Source organism: Harpia harpyja, chromosome 1 (genome assembly GCF_026419915.1).
Source record: "Harpia harpyja isolate bHarHar1 chromosome 1, bHarHar1 primary haplotype, whole genome shotgun sequence".
In the NCBI taxonomy this organism is placed as follows: domain Eukaryota; kingdom Metazoa; phylum Chordata; class Aves; order Accipitriformes; family Accipitridae; genus Harpia; species Harpia harpyja.
In genome coordinates, this window is record NC_068940.1 from 91,674,681 (window position 1) to 91,691,669 (window position 16,989).

A 16,989-nucleotide genomic window follows, 5' to 3' on the forward strand; every position below is an offset into this window, starting at 1 on the left:
GTAATCAGTACAAAAAAATCCTAGTTGGGGGGAAAAGTGGGGAGAAATAACCATGAGTGATATACTGCTGTTATTTTTACATTTCCTTAATATAAATTCCTTTTTTAAACTCACTACTTTAACTTTTTCTCAGTGTATTTCCCTTCCATGCCAACCTCTTAGCAGACCTTCTTAATGACAGGCCAGTCTGAAAAGGTTCAGATATGCTCCAGATCCATTTCACAAGTGCAGGACTTCTTAAAAAACGTCATTGTTTAGAGCTTGGGGAATGCAGCTGGAAATATCATGAAGGCATGGATTTCTTGTGGGATTTCTTTGGATTTTCCCTTGGTCAGGCAAGTGACAGGAATGACCATTTCTCACTACAAGCTGTAGGGAAGCTGTTCCCAGTCGTGACAGAAGCAAAACAGTCAGGAATAACTAAAAGTGAGAAAAAGCAAGGAAAATAAAGCTTAGCTGGATTTCCATTGTTGTGGTACTTATGTTTGAATCTCTTTGATCTGCCCTAGGTCTTAAGTTAGCAATTTTCGAAATTGGATTATTTTTTTTCCTTGCAGTTTTTATATGATTGTTTTCCTGATAATTTTTGAAGAATACATCAAGCTATCTTTATTAATAAAATTGCCCAGTCTCCTCACTGCTGAAATAAATAACATAATTCTCTGCCTTTGACCTGGGAAGTATTTGTGGAGCCAGTTCCCAAGACTTCAAAAAAGAAGGCTAAAGATAATAAAAACATATGTCAACATCTTAGGCTTTCCTTCTACTGCTTCATTGCTACTTCAGTGATCAAAAGGAGAAAAGTCATTATTAATGTTTAATCTAGCTAATACTCTCGTGGTATTCCGGTTTGACTTGGCTCTGTGCTTTGCCTGGGGTAGGCTGATTTTTGCCATGAATCCGTAGTCACAGAAAGAAAAATTATTTATTGGTTGTGATGGGTAATAATAAAGTGGACATGTTAGAAATAAAATGATGACTTGAGGAAAAAGACTAAGCAAGAGCAAGCCGGAGCCTGGCGATAGAGCTTTGATTTTTATATTATTTCAAAATCAGCTCCGCTTTCAAAAAACATAAGCAGGGTTCAGCACAGCCATTGTTCTGGGAGGTATCTTCTAGTCCAGATTTGGATGCTTGTAGCTTATTTTGAAACACTGCTGCATTGTTTCTAATGGTGAGGCTATGATTGTTCTGGGCTAGGAAAATCTTTTGTGGTTATGAAGTTTTGAACTGAAGAAACAGAAAGCTTTCCCAATTGAATGCTATGAGGGATGGGCCTGTGATGCCAAGGCTACCTCTGACCCCTGTGAAATCCAGGAAAGAGTGGTTCAGGATGCAATGCTGACCGCCACTTGTGCATGGGACAATTTTGGGTGAGGTGGCTGGTGCCTTGCCTCAGCATGATTTTCAGGAGACGTTAGATGAGACTTGTTGGAACGTAATTTAGCCTCCTAGAAGCACAGTCCAAACTACCTTTCTGGACTGCCTGTGTGCTCAGGCTAGTGAGACTGGCACCTCTGAAAGGCAAGCCCACCCAGCTGGAATAGGCACCTGGGCAGGGCAAGGATGAACCGCTTTCCAGAGGCTTTCTGTTTTCCTGGCTGGAGATGAAGCCTAGATAACTGGCTTACTTAGGTAAGGACCAAAACGTATTTGCTTAATCTGCAGGTGTCTTGCATATGTGCACCTGAATGATTTGCTTTTTTTGAAAAGGGGGATGTGCAAGTCAGTGTTTAAGATTTTTTAAAATCCTGACGTAAGATAAAATTTCACCATGAGGTGCCTGTTGCAGCAAACTGTTGATGGCCCTGTTGATGCTATGTGGGCATGGTGTGATGGCAAGTCCAGGGACAACTTGTGCTCTTCCTGATGCCAAAGCCAGCTCAGTCTTGGTCACAAATGGCAGATCCTAGCAAGGGAAGGGTTCCTTTTCTCTCTGGAAATGGAAGATAGCAGAAATATATCAACTCCTTCAGGTCTTCAAGACTGAAATGTTTAGAAATTGTGCCAGCTCTGTTCCTGCTCTTCGGTCTGCTTTTTCCCCTTGGTATTCATCTGTTATCACCTCCTCTCCTTTCCCACCGACCTTCTCTGGAAGAATAGCCAAGGCCATCAGTTGTAATCCGCAGTGGGGGTGAGTGCACAGCACCACAGGCTGCACCGAGAGGGATGGATACTCAGCACTGCTCAGGATTAGGCCCCTACCATGAAACAGCCTAACAGCTTTGGCATTTATTCTGCCGTGTGAGATGACGCATCTGTCCTTAGCTGCTAGGCTGCAAAATACTTACAATGTTTTCATTAAGGTGAAATGTAAAGGGAGCACAGGGAGGGAGTGCCTGTGCTCTCACACTGGATTAGGCTAATAACCCTGTACACTGTTTAGGTATTTTGTGTGTTTGTGGCACTTATATTAACTAGAAGTCCAGACAGCAAAGCCCCAAGATTACATTTTGCACTTTAGCTAAGTATTTCATCAGAAATGTTAATAATCTCTTGATTAAGCACTTTAACAGCAGATTAGGTTTAACAATGGGGCTTTTGCAGCCACAATCCTATCATAACTACAGCTGCAAGACTTGTGGCTGGGGGAAAATATTTCTTATTAACCCTCGCAGCAAAACTATTTAGGAGTTACCTATACGATTAACATGTTATTCCAAAGTATTTTATTTCGAAACTATCTGAAATGACCATGGTATTTTAAATGTGCAGCACCCAGAAGGCTGAGGAACTTGCTCTGTAATTGGGGTCCCAGTTCTATTCATTAAGAACAATAAATTTTATATATTGAAAGATTTTTGTCTGAGGGAGTAGAAAGTGATGAGTACAGACACAATAATCATCAGTTTATATAGCATCTTGCAATTCTGTAGGTTCTCAAAGACGTCTCACTTGCCAGGCAGGAATCAGAGCTGCTTTCCCACTCAGAGAGTGGAATAAGTCAGGAAAGGCTCAACTGTCACTGAGGGTCCTCAGTTTGGAGATGTACTGCTGCCGGGAGGGGAGAAAATGCTGCTAAAGGGTGTGCATTGATGGGTATATCCTGAAACACCCACAAACTTCCACTCAGCACCAGTACAGCTTCAGCGACAGCACTGTGTGCCAATGTGAGACATCTGGAAAAAAGCAGGGAGAATGATCTGAAGAATACAGAAATGAACTAGACGAAGGATTAAATCAATTAGTGGTGTTCAGCCTCAAGAAGAGAAGAACTGGGGAATGGAAAGAGGAAATAATCTGCTCTCTGTGCCTGTGCTGGATAACATATACAGTAGACCTGAATTACAGCAAGAGATAGCTTAGGTATTGGAGAACTTCTTCAAAGCCATGGTAGCCATCTATGATGAAGTTAGCTGGCTGTCAGCTGTGAATTGTTCCTGCCTTGAAGCAGAGGGCGGACTCGGTGAGCACCAAAGAGCAAGCCCTGTGGCACTGAGTGGGTGCCCTGCTAGGCTGCTGCTTTTGTCCCCGTGCTGCTCTCACCCTGTAGCCTTAAAAACCAGCACGGGCTCCCAGAGCACTCTGAGGAAATCAAGCAGAAAAAGAAGTAGAAAGAAAGACGGATGCCTTAGAAAATTCTCGAAGTCACTGACACTTCTCACAGTATTTAACAGGCAACAGACCTAGATGTCAGAGAAATTAGACATACTACGATTCTGTGATCCTTTTCCCAGAATGTGTCAATAACACATTAAGAACCACTTCAGAATAAGGAAAGAAAAAAGAGGCATTTCTAAAAAGGAAACAACCTTCAAGCTATTTCTTTTACAGAACAGAGGTTGCACATATGCCTCAGGATTTTTCCTAGATCCATGTGGGGCTGAAAGAAATGACCTACTTTTTAGGAGGGCAAAAGATTTTCTCCATGCTATCTGACCTCAATCCTCAATGACCTTTTGAACTTGTAGTTATGTGTCACATTTCGTGTACTCCTTGACATTCTTTTTTTTCCTGTATTTAAAAAAGTGGGGGGGGAAGTAATGTTAGCTAATGCCCTCATTATAATGATCAAGAGACAGACAAACTTCATTAATGGATGGGCATCAGATTCATTTGCTGTCAGCATGCATGAGAGAAAAGATTTCATATTTCAAACCTTTAAGCTCTACAAGAGAATGTATCATTAAAACATGGTTCTCTGATCATGGAGTGCTTGGAGCTCTGTAGGAGGACTGTGGGTGTTTTAGACTATAGAGAATTGTCTGATATTATTAGTTTAAGCAGGCCAACACTTACTGTGACTTGAACTGTTAACGCTTCCTTTTCCCTTTGTTTCCCTGTTCTGTTCTCTCTCCAGCATTGTTAGTGACAAAACAGGAGACCAGAAGCTATAACCTGCTCCCTGTCTCTGGGCATTAATCAGCTTAGGGTAATAAATTTAGAAATTTATCTGAAAATAAAGGAACCAACAAGAGCTATTGACATTAATTCCTTACCTAGCTGCTGCTTTTGAGCTAACATCCAGCTTTGCTGTTGCTTGTTAAACAGCAGTGCAAAAAAACCCACAAGATGATAAAAAAGAAATCTTATTACGTGGACAGGTCTTCAGCAAGTGGTCGAGTGATTTAGTTGGAGTGTTGTGCCTTGATGTGGCTAAAAGGAAAATAATGAAGCCAAGCAGGGGGTCAAGAGCAACGCGAAACAGTGATTAAAGCTGTTTATATCTCTTTGTTGGCATGGATACAATCAAATAAGCTCATTAGACATTTTGAATTGCAGAAACATAGCTCAGAATGCAGCCTGAAATAATATCTGCTATTGCACTTGTGCAGAGCTTCCCTCTGTGCTTTGCCAGCTAGTTTTAGCCTTCCGATAGGTGATACGTTCTTTTAAAGCAATAAATGAAGTGAATGCAGATACGTTCAAAGATTTTTAAGGAATTCAGAGTGGACCTGAGTCTGATGTTAAACAAAATGCATGTCAGATGTTAAGATAGTAGGGGGAAAATACTGAAGGTTACCTTTAGGAAAAGTTAGTTGTTTTTAAATGGGGCCTTTTCAAGGTAACTTGAAGAAATGAGATCTTCCCCAAGCACACTCATGTGTGCTGAACTACTTACACCCTGCTGGCAGCCTTGCCCTTAAGGGGTGCTAAATTAAACAAAACTCAGTGCTAACGTAGTCACTGTCCAAAGGTTTGCAAAATCTATCCCAGGACTGCCGGAAATACAGAGGGAGGAGGGAGTGGTGTCCATGTTCTGCTTAGCTGAACTTTGAAAGCAGAGGGCTTTTGTACTATATACTTTAATTCCACTGTAAATTTTGTGCTCCTCTTAATTATGCATCCTCCTCTGTCCTTTGTATGCTCTGTGTGTAGGATTGGGTATAATTTGTGACTGTTTTTGGAGAGCTGGTGAGACTTTTGCCAGCAGTCATGTAAATGAATAACTTTAAGGTTAAGCTATTGATTTTAAGGACCATAAAGCTCAAACAGTGCATTCTCTTCATTCATACTAAGCTGCTCATGCATCTGAGCTCACTAAGAATTAGACTTTGCTGCTTGTTTCCTTTAACGGTAGATGCAGGCTAACATGAATACTACAGATAGTTGTAAATCGTGCAGTCATGCATCATGGTAAAAGATGCTTTGTGTTTGAAGAACAGCAAGGGGATATAAGGATGAAATTCAGGTATGCTGGATTCTGATGAATGGGGCTATGTCTAAGTCTGAGGAGAAACCGAGATGCTTGTAGGGTTTTCCACAGTGTAGTCTGGGACTGTCTGCAAGTTGTGCAGTCTTTCAGAAGTGTCCACAGCGTTTTGGGAAGGGGCACCTGAGCTCACTGTCTTTTGACAGATTTACCTGCTCTACTTTCATTTCCCAGAGCTGATCTGAAACACAGATTTGAAATGGTTCTAAAAAGTGATGCTTACAAGGAATGCTGCATGGACTTCCTTTGACGACATCTAAGCTCCTATCCACCAAAGGAGAGCCACAATTTCAGGCTCTGCAGGAGTGTATTGAAACTGATTTTGACTAACAGCTGCAAAGTGGTAAAAAGGAGGGGCTTTATATATACACACACCTAAACAAAGCAGCTGTATGCTGGACATATGACTTAAATCAGTTCCCTACACCAGCAAGACCTAAGAACTGTACCTCCTAGTACAGGCTGCCAGGTTGCTATCCTGGGTCAGATTTTCCTCTTTCATGACCAGTAATGGTACAAATCTAGCTTGAAACACTGTCTGGGCTTCTGCCTAACAAGTTTCCAGATTTTTTCAATTAATCTTTTATTAAATATCTATGTGATTGTTAGGCCTGGAAGGCAAATATGGTGACGATTGCAGCAACCGTGAGAGCACTTTCTCCTGCAGAATTTACGGAGACCAGAAACTTCTGCAGCTGTGGGTGCTTGAGCTCCAGCTGCCTTTCTATGACATAAGAAAAGACTCATTTAAAGATGTTGAACCTAATCAAGGCTCAAAATCTCACTATGCCTGCAGGCAACCCTGTGCATCTGACTTCATCACCTACTTGAAAACGGACAGTGTCACAGTGGCTGATAGCTATTCTTTCAGATGGGACAAGCATTTACAGAAGGACAATCTCCACCTCTGGCAAAAATGGGAGATTCATGTGTTTTTTAGGCTTTGAGAAACTTTCCAAATTTAATACAGGCACTTCCAAGGGAAGCTTGGGACAACCTGACTCAGTGGCAGGGTTTCTGCTGTGCAGAGCAGCTAGATCCCATGCATGGGGTTCTGAGCTGCAGCTGGCTCCTGGCTCGTGTTCCTACACCTGTCCTCCATACTGCACTTGTGCAAGGCTGATGCACTTTCACTTTGCTTCCCTGCGTTTGGGCCATTTTCTGCTAACCAGCGAGGTCCAGCCAGCAGGGGAAAGGCTGCGGTGCTGTGGCCAGGGAGGTGTTCACCTCCTGGGACCTGGTGCTCGGAGCACCCTGTGCCTGGAGCGGGCTGCAGGATGGTTCCTGTCCGGTGGCTGGACCTGCTGCATGTCCAGGAGAGCTGATTGCAGAGAGATCTGGAGAGCCAGAACCTCCTTTCCCAGACGTCGGGTGAGAAGCCAGGGGGAGGTGTGGAGGGCCCAGAGCAGCTCACTTTTTTCCCCCCTTCTGTGGGATCTGAACCCCTTTGGCAGCAGCAGTGTGGTATAAGTCTACCTCTGTCTGAGAAGCTGGGTATGGAAAAACAGCAGCGTGGTATCTCGCCCTCTTGTAACGTGTGTAAGCTGGAGTTGTAAAGCTGGGTCTTCGGTAGGCACAGAATACATCCAGCTGAACAAGGAATGAAAAAGCCTAGTCTTCATACAACGAATATGGGAGAACAGTGAAATGCCTTGGTTTGGCTGCCGCTGTAGGTGGGTCTGCTGGTAATTACCGAGTAATTACTTCATCCCGATGAAGTCAAAGAAGTGCCACTTTGGGTGGGTTGAAGTCTGCACTCCAGACCTGGCTCAGAGAAGGCAACATGGTGGCCAAACTCCTGAAATGCGCCGGCGACCCACTCTTGCATTTTGCAGAGGTGTCACGCAGGCAGGTGCAAGGACAGACAACCCGAATGAAAAAATGTGTAATACAGATAGAGACGTAGGCTGGGAAGGCCTTGGAAACCAAATCTAAGCCTGTGAGGTTTCCAATTAATTCAGACTCTTTCTTCAACTGATGTGGTAACTTGTTTCCCCACCATAACTCAGTTTGGATTTTCCTAAACTTGACAGTGTGGCTAATGTGGTCACAGATTTTATATGCCACCATAAGTGTACATATTTAATGCCTCAGCAATCAAATAGGAATCTGCCAATTGCAAGCACGGCAGTAAGCTGTGTCGCCGATGGCATGTGCTAGCGCGCTGAGCACAAACAAAGTGGCTGTGTCGGATGCTGCAGAAATAAAAGGGACTGGGGGACAAATCAGAGGATTGTGGGACACGCAGGCTAAGCAGCATATGGAAACTGCTGTACCAAGACAGCTTTGCTTTGATGTGTGCTCCTTGTATAATTACCATGTTAACTAGCTGACAGGAGAATGTTGCGGCAGACAAATGGAATGACTCAAAAAATGTCATTGGTATCACTGGGAGAGCAACCGAACAATGGATGGGGCGGCCAGGGAGGCTGGAGGCGCTGAATGCGGCCCTGGCAGCCGCTCAGCAGAGCGCCTGGAAAAGACCATACCAGGAGGGACAGCCCAGCGACATGGGGTAGTCTCTGAGCAGAGGGACGCAGCCTCTGCCCTGCTCAGTGATGGCCAGGCTGGGGTGTGAGTGTCTGCCACAAACCAAAGTCCACCCAGTCTCTTCAGGAGCGTAGTTAGGAAATCTTCCATCCAGGAGTCAGGGCTGCATGAGGGGTGAGGCAGGAAGAGCCACGGCAGCGAAGCACACTGTCCAGATCAGAGCTGCCTGGGGAGAAGGAAACCTCCCGCCAGGGCAAAGGGACTGTTGCCCACCCTGTGGTGGCACCAGCCACAAAGTCAGGCAGCACTGCTGGAGGTGCAGACTGGCCCCATGGTCCCTGAGGCATGATAGCATCTCTCTCTTCATCAGCATCACAAGCTTTGCAGGCTCAGGTCAGGGGGAAGAAGGCAGTCACCATACTTACAGAGAGTTTTCAGCCAGCCTTGCTGCCCCCAGGAGCAAAGAGGTGCCCTGGAGCGTTCCCTGCCTTGGGACTGTGGGTAGGGCTGCCTCAGCAGAGCCACCGCATTGCACGAGTCCCATCCCTGCAGTCATCACCCTCCACCTTGGCGCACCCGCATCAGGACATTTCCTGCCTCCTTTGGTCTCCCCTGCAGCTAGGAATAAGCATCCCCTGCTTTTCTAACTAATACTTTGTGCCCAGAGTTATTATTAAAGTATATTGATTCTTGCCAGAAATAAAAGTAATTACAAGCTTCAGGCTGGCACCTTTCTGTCTACCTCCTACAAATATTTAAATCAGGATTTTGTTACCCAATGCTTTTGGTAATTAGTTGTTCAGTAGTATTTTTCCACTGCCCACACGTAACTGTAGGTTGTGAAGACCAGTTCTCCAAACCCGGCGCTCAGAGGGGCAGATCAGAGCAATGCTCTTAATTCTGGTCTCAGTGCTGGGATTCTCTTGCAGATACTGTTTTGCAGCCTGTGCTACAAAGTGCTGGAAAGAGATGTGTTGTATGTGGGACTGTTTTAGTTTTTTTCTTTTTGCACTACAACATTGGCATAGAGGACTTTGCCTTTTCAGTTTGTTGTTTTTTTTTCCTGTACACACACACACTTCTTTTTTAACTTGCTGTGAGAACAAGTTTCACATGACTTTTTCATCTGACAGCCTCTGGATGAAAATGCTTTTGGCCAGGGATTAATGAATAAACAATCAGTGGCAGAGATTTTTATATACATATTTTTAATATAGCTTTCCAACTGTCTGCTTTGTTTTCCGATCCGTAGCAGTCCATCTCTATCCTCCCAGGCCAACAGAGACCCAATGAAAGTATCGACGGCAGCCTGATTCCAGCCTGTGGTGGTGCCTCCCTCAAATAAAGAAGCATTTCTGGAGGCTTTCCTCCGGTTCTGCTCCAGCACACTCTGACCTCGAGGAAAAGGATCCCTTCCTACTCCAAAAAGTGTTGGCTTTAGCCACATAGTCATGGATCAACTTCTGATCTTCATTTTGGGTGAAACAGGCCCTCTTCTTGTGCACTGATTCTTTGCTATTAAACACTTCACAGAGGCCAATTAAGCTGTGGTTTGTTTTGCTGTGCAAGGCCCACAATGGGTGTTAGCTCTCCCTGCCACTGATGATGATCTTTCATATCCCTGTGCTGCAGAATTTGCTTTGTAGGACATCTATAAGGAAAGCGAAGGAGATGTGGCTGTTGCACAACCTCCCTGGCCAGCGTGGACACTGGACTGGAGACCTGGGGCCCTGGCCTCATGTTTAACTACAGCGAAGCTGCACCTTGTGTGAAAAACATGCAAAGCGCAACCTTGTTCCTATCTTGTGACCTGAAGTGCCAGATACAGCAGCCATGGAGAAGTGGACCACTGAACACGACCTTGCCAGAAGCATTAGGCTCATCCCAGGTGCATGAGCATGACATGATGGATGACAGCTCTACCTCCTAATCACCATAATTCTTAGTTTGCTGACTCTCACATTGGAATACAGAGATTTTACAAGTGTTAGACTTTATATCTCTCACCTCCTCCTCAGAGGGAAATGCATTAAAAAAAAATAATCCTACAGATCCCCAAGAAGATGTCAATAACATAGCTTGGCAGCAAAGCACTTCAAGAAATGAAAGCTCTGAGAAATCTTGCCAGCTCCTGAGTTATTTCTAACTTGGTTTCCATCATAGTGTGGAAAAGGTTTTGGCAAGGCAGCTCTTAACAGGAGCTGAATTCAACAGGCAGAGGCTGCCAGGCAGTGACAGTGGGTCACTTGGCACCCTCGGAGCAGAATGCAAGTGTGTTACGTGGAGCCCAATGCCAACTATGGAGAGAGGAATGGGCTGTAGGCGCAGTGCAAGAAAGGGCAGGTGGGACAGAATAACAGGACAAAGTTAACTAGATTTCCAGTCTTCCCAGGTGCCTGCTAGTCTCTACCATATTTTTATGCAACTGATCTTGGTCTCTCTTTCCAGGAAGCCACCAACAGCCTGCATAATATTGCATATAAAGTTTCGAAGGACTTGCGGGAAGGCAGGGGGAAGAGAAGGCTTTGGAGATCCTTAGAGGACTAGTGGAGCTGTCATGGATGGTATATTCATTCAAACAGTTTCATATTGGCTTAAGAAAACCTGTTTTTCCTTCGAATGGCCACAAAAGGAACTATTAATGGTAAAAGTCTGAGGAGGCTGTGCAACTTTCAAATGCTTTCCTAATAATCCCTAATGGGCAGCACGCACTTTCCAGGCTCTAGGTAACCCCACCAGGATTGGTAGTGCAATAAAATTATAATTTTAAGTCTTGTAGTTCATTAAAATGGAAGAGCTTTTGGGTTCATTTCAGAGTTTCAGGGTGCAACTGAGACCCCAAAATGAGACACTTCAAAGCACAGAATCTGGAAAAGCTGCTGGGGAAAGAAGCACACTATTTATATCATCTAATAGCGATACTTTTCCACACGGAGTCAATTTATTCTTCCTTCTGATGTCCTTGCTCTGAAACTCACAAGTCTTATATTTGTCTCCTTGTACAGTATGGAGGCTGTAATTAACAACTTAGGTATGTTTGAAGCATTATTTAAAACAGAACAGCTTTTTGTGAAAGAAGCCTGAAAGCAGTGTCTGCTCCCTGGGTATATTGATCTTATTTTACTCTGTCTCACATCAAGGCACTGTTATCTTTGATTAATGCTGCAGCTCTTGTGCATGGGTTTGTTCACTCTGCCGAGCACGGGCAGCTGACAGAGCTTTGCTTCGACAGTGTGGTTAACTTTTCACTTCAGTTTGGATCCTCATCTAAGCCTGCCCCACGCTGCCCGAGCCTCCTCAGGGACACTGGGCTCTGCCACAACTCGAGGTCCTGCTGTTATCCCGTGCCCTCATCCCTCCTGCAGAGAGGCTTCTCTGCTGCTCGTCTTTCTCCTTACTGCCCGAAGCACATTGACTGGCAGACATCTCCTCCAAAAAGCGAGCTTGCAGCAGCTACCAAAAACACCCAAGAAAAACCCATCCCACATTTGAAAATGCTGTGCTGGCATTTGTGCAGCCAGGGAACAGCAACGGGCTTATCCCACTGTTCCAGCCTGCAAGCGCTGGTGTCTGGTGAACGAGGAGACACGGCTGCTGGCAGCCCTGGCACATGACCCACCGTAAAGCAATTTCTCCTCTGCAGCAGAACAGGTGACCTATATGAACAGGCAAAAGAGACTGACCAGTCTTGAATTTCAGCTATCAATCAGCTGACTGCAGTGAACTGCTTGCAAGGGATATAGCGGCCAAGAATTACTCATGGAAATAATTCCACAATCAGCTTTGAATAAGCAATAACTATAGGAAAACTGTAAGCTGTTCAAACAACTCAGAAAAAGGGCCTTATGACATGCTATCAACTCAGCTTCTACCCAGGGCTTCATTTCATGCCTTAATTACTAAAATCTCCAGCTCTGTGGCCTTGATGGCTCTAAACATACACAAAGAAAGGGACAGCCTCATGCTGCTGTTTTCCGAAGTGCTCTTTCACTCCCATCTGACTGCCAGCGTCCTCTTAAGCTTTGTCTATATTGCAAACCACATGTGTGTGTGTGTGCACCACTGATGCACCTGGGTTTGAACTCAAGAGCTTGCACAAACTGACTGCAGGAGCATTTCTCCAGGATGGCAGCTGAGTTCAGTGTTTCATGCTGTGCTCTGTGTTGCTGCAGGTTATTGCATGAGCAGTATGTGAGCTTGCCAACGGAAAGGCAGCTTAGCTGTCTTCAGAAACAGTAGCCACTTCTCCGGATGGTGATGCAGATGTCAACTGCAGATGGAGCAAAGCAAACTTTATGTCTGCACCCGTAAGGCTATCTACTGCTTTGCCCTGTGCTGTCTTTCAGCCCCCATTTCCTATCCTGAAATCCACTCCCAGTCCCACTCTTGCACCACCATTACCTTGGTTTCTCCTTGTACCCTTTTCATGCATGGTCCTCTATGCTCCTGCCCACCCTGGTGATCTCTCAGAGATCCCCTGGCAAAACCACAAAGTACCTCCCCCTCACCTGCTTCAAATCCTCCCTCCATACCGACATCTGAGGGGAAAGTCCCATACTGGTAGGCTGGCAAGGACATCTTCCTCCTAGAGCTAAGCAAGGCTACATGATCCAGATATCACGTCACCACATTCCCCTTAACATCCCACCGCAGACCGTCCCCCTACATGGGGAGAGGGCAGTGTTACCCCAATAGCTCTGCTATTTTCTTGGGAAACCCTATGGGGGAATACCCCAGTGGTCTTCTGGGATGTTGTGTTTCTTTTATGCTACTGTTTATCTTGGTCTGCACCTCAGGGTGTGTTTAGACTAGGTTAAAAGTTGTTTTAACTTGTATGGGGAAAAACCCTATTTGGGCCAGCTTTTGGGGAAAGCTAACCCTGAAGTTACCTCACACCAGCAGTAAAGCAGTGTGAGGCTGACTGAAAACTGAAGTATTCTTGTTAAGAGTGTCTAAATCCATTTGCCAGACCTGTACACCATCAGATGTTGGAGTATCCTGAGATTTAGCTTTGAGTGCCCCCTTTCCCCTCTTAAATGTCATATAATCTATACAAGACAAGAGGTACTATTATGAGGGTGGTTTGACCTGCCGCATTAAAACACAGATTGTAGCTGAGGAATTTCTGTATGAAGCCTATAACCTCTGGCTGAACTGGAGTGTGCCTTTCAGAAAGGAATCCAGGCTTTTGCTGAAAGACCCCCCAGCCCACACAGTCCACATCCGCTGTAGGTATGCTGTTGAAATACTCAGCTGTACTCTCTCTGTGTTTGTGTGTTTAAAAACAAAAGCCACCAAAGATACTTTTGTCCAGATTCCTGTGGGGGACTTCAGTATACAAAGTGCCACTTATATGCTTAAGACCTGCACGTGCGGGTGCTTCCAGAGCAGCGATCCATTGCTTCCTAAACTTGTCAATGCTTACGGTTTTACTGGTAAAGAAGGTCAAGACAAACGAGCCCTCATATCATAGGCAACAGGCTGGTCAGACTCACATCCAAGCTCTTGTAGATCTGTGCACCACGTATTTCCCTGCCCATCTTGTCTCTGGAGTTGCTTGAAACATGCATGATCATGCAAAAATACGGAGACCCCACTTCTTCCTTCCTGCTGTCCAGTAGTGTATTAGTGCCTCCATTGGGAGTGTGGGAGGCCAGGTTGGAGCTTGTCTCCCACCTCACCCGGAGTAGAGGTTTGAGTTGTGATCTCTTAGAGATGCCCTAACCACAGGGTTTTCAGAGATGCTCCCTTCTTGGTCAACTCTTCCCGGTTAAGCATTCATGGGCCAGAAAGTATTAGGAATTCCTCCAATATTCAACTACTTCATACAAAGTAGAGTTGGTTAACTGGGAGAGAATGAATTGCATATTGCAGAACACTGCAGTGAACCTAACCGTACTCTCAACATGAATTTGAACCAAATTCCAGCTACTGTCTTTCTTCATATTTCTAAAGTCCAGATTAAAGAACAATTAACTGCTTACTTTTAATCTCATGTAAGTACCTGGCCTGTAGTTCTCTGGTTGCTTTAATCTGACAAAGACAAGTCAGAGCTCCCTGTACTCCAGACCTGATGGTTTGTCTGTGGTGCCTCAGCATTGGTGTAGTACGTCTTGCAGTGAACTGATCTGAACACAGCAGAGGGATCGTTCCTCAGCCACATGGTTCTCCGCTCACTCATAATGCAGCTGTACAAAGAGCAGAGGTGAGGGGAATACCCAGAGGAGTGGGGAGGAGAGGGGAGTGAAGGTCTGGGCTGACCATTCCAGTGGCAGTGAAGATCCCTTTAGGGTGACGGCAGACTTGTGTTCCTCAGTGGACCTGTCTGAGAGATCCCGCAAACTCCCATGAACTCTCTGGAAGCTGAAATCCAGGCCAAACACAGATTAACTGAAATGGAAAAACTCTGCAACTCCTAGCCAGAGCTGGGCAAGTTTGGCAGGGCTAGACCTAAATTTTTTTGGTGCATAGCAGTGCTGAAGGACATACTTCCAGTACAGCTAAGGAGAAATCTTAGCTCTGCTTTAATTAGATTAACATGCACACTGCAGCTTACCATGGGAATTGGGCGGCCCATGAGTTGCACTACCTCTGGCTTCTTAAATCCTTTTCTGGAAAGGAGAGGAATAATCAATCCTTCATTCTTCTTTTGAGGACAGCTAGAAATATTCTGAGGAGTTAAAGGAATATAACGAAAACATGAGACACTTCTTTTTACTTCTGTGGCTATTACAAGGAGCAGAACTGCTGCAAGGACATTTTGTGAAGGATTTTCATTGGTCTTTTCTGCTGCTTTTCAGTGCTAGATTGACTCGGACTTGCCCTGCGGTGTACCGAATAGGCCTGGTACACCTGGTAAAGCCAGACACCTACTGCTTTATTTCTTTCTTCTCTGCTCTCCCACCTGTCTTCTGTGAATACCACAGACCTTTAGAAGATGTTTCTGAAAAGGTCATATCTGTGGGTAAGAGGGTTTGGGGATGGGTAGAAAGAGACTTCCTGCTACGAAATTCAGATTTGATGAAACCTTAAGTTTTCTAGAGTTGTTGCCATCTTCCCAAAACCTTTCCAGTGGGAATAGTAATAATCTCTGTGGAACAGAGAAGGATATGCTGCCTGCTTGTAGTTAAGATGGGTCACGTCACATGATTCACATCCATGAAAGAGAGGAATAGCTTCTTCAGGAGTCTTTACAGGCTATGGCAGAGAAGAGTATTTGTTGCTATTGTAGAGTTATGTTGCTCCAGTGCTCTGAAGGGCTCTAGGTAAACTTTTAGCAGACCTGTGGCATAAGTCCTTCCCTGCAGTCCAAATCCATGCTGTAAATCTGTAGAGACAAGAGGATGTGGTTAAAAGTTTCAAGGGATTGATCTAATATCTTGCTGCAGACAAAAGGCATGCTCACACTGTTGCACCCGGTTGAGAGAGCCCTCTGGCTCTGGCTTGTCTGACAGCCTGATGAGCTGATGCAATGTGCCATCTGCTAGAAGACTAACTCAGCAGAAGGATTGATTAGTTTTCTGCTGGGCGAGTGAGCTGAACTGGACCTGCTGTGGCCTAGTGAGTGCTGCAGAGGGTGCAAGGGGAGCAGAAGGTGTAGATGTGGGAGGAGGAGTGGTGGTGGGAGAGGGCTCAGCCAAGCTGCCTCTGGGGGTAGCCAGACATGGGGGTTGTGCAGCTGCCAAAGTCCATGGAGGGGCCTTGATTCTTGTTTTTCGCAAAGCGATGGCATGTTCTGTAATAACTTACTGGCTGCAAGAAAGAAACATAGCCCCCTCTCCAAGTTTTATTTTTCCAGTTTATCACTGAAGCTCTGTTGGAAATGACAGCCACACAAGTGTACTCAGGTCACAAAGAGGAAATTCTTGAGCAACGTAACCAGCTGGGGCTCATGAAGGTGCTTTGCAAACCCAGGTCATGTAAGAAGCTGAGAATGTGTGGCCCAGTAACTTCAGTGGGAATTGGTATTCTTTTGGAATATTCTGGAAAAGGGTAATTCTGATTTATGACCAGCTGGTTACATTTCTTCTTTCAGAATCATCTTTTTAGGTGTCCGCACATCATTCAGATTCCTACATTAAGCAATTAATTGCTTGATATTTTTTTAACTCCAACCCAGTGAGATGAACTTTTCTGTTAGTCACCCCTCACTCCCAAATCAATTCATCTTCTTGATAAAATCAGCAAACCAACTACATCCAATGCCAGCAATATCTGAACTTTATTAGGTCACCCAAAGTAGTGGATAACAGAGAGCTGGGCTTAGCTGAGACCACATGCTGAGTTTCACTCCAGAGTAAGTCTCTGCAGTGGAGCTATAAATCCTTGGACATAGCATAGAAGTGCTAATGGACCCTCGGTTTCAGTGCCACTACCAGGCAATAATATCTGTAATAGCAGCTAACAAAGATACAACCAACCAAGCTCTTCAGGGTTCAGCAACTGCTCCCAGGGTTGGAGCAGAGCTCATTTATTTTGTTCTCTTCATTCCACTAGAGTAGCTCCAAGCCGTGACAGCACATGGGGATAATTGAAGCAAAAGTGCTCAACCCTGACTGCCCAATCTTCTCATAAAACAATCCCAGGATTGTTCTGGGGACCGTTGGCACAACAAACCTTGCACTGCAAATTTTGCTCCATAATTAGCAAGCAGTTGCTGTCATGCCTGTCAGATGGGTTTATGTGACGGAGTGAATAGAACAACAATTGACTGTCTTCCCTTGCAACCAAGGAGAAGAAACCGCTTTGAGTGAAGCTGACAATTATGTAAAAGGAACTAAATGAATTTGGCTTACGGTTCACACTTACCCCTCACAGATGGAAGGCAGGACCTCTGAGGCCCATTT

At 45.0% G+C, this 16,989-nt stretch overlaps 1 long non-coding RNA gene across 22 annotated transcripts in view; it reads left to right on the forward strand.

Moving 5' to 3' along the window:
• LOC128149667 (uncharacterized) overlaps positions 1-16,989 on the forward strand; it is an 87,240-nt gene that overhangs the window by 24,792 nt on the left and 45,459 nt on the right. For 19 of the 22 annotated variants that reach the window (XR_008237790.1, XR_008237725.1, XR_008237723.1 and 16 more), the window contains 2 exons: positions 9,790-10,031; positions 10,592-10,707. The exons of 1 other annotated variant lie outside the window; for it this stretch is intronic. This is a non-coding gene — a long non-coding RNA (uncharacterized LOC128149667). The remainder of the gene's footprint in view (positions 1-9,789; positions 10,032-10,591; positions 10,708-16,989) is intronic. 2 more of the 22 variants (XR_008237743.1, XR_008237729.1) reach the window with 1 other exon arrangement.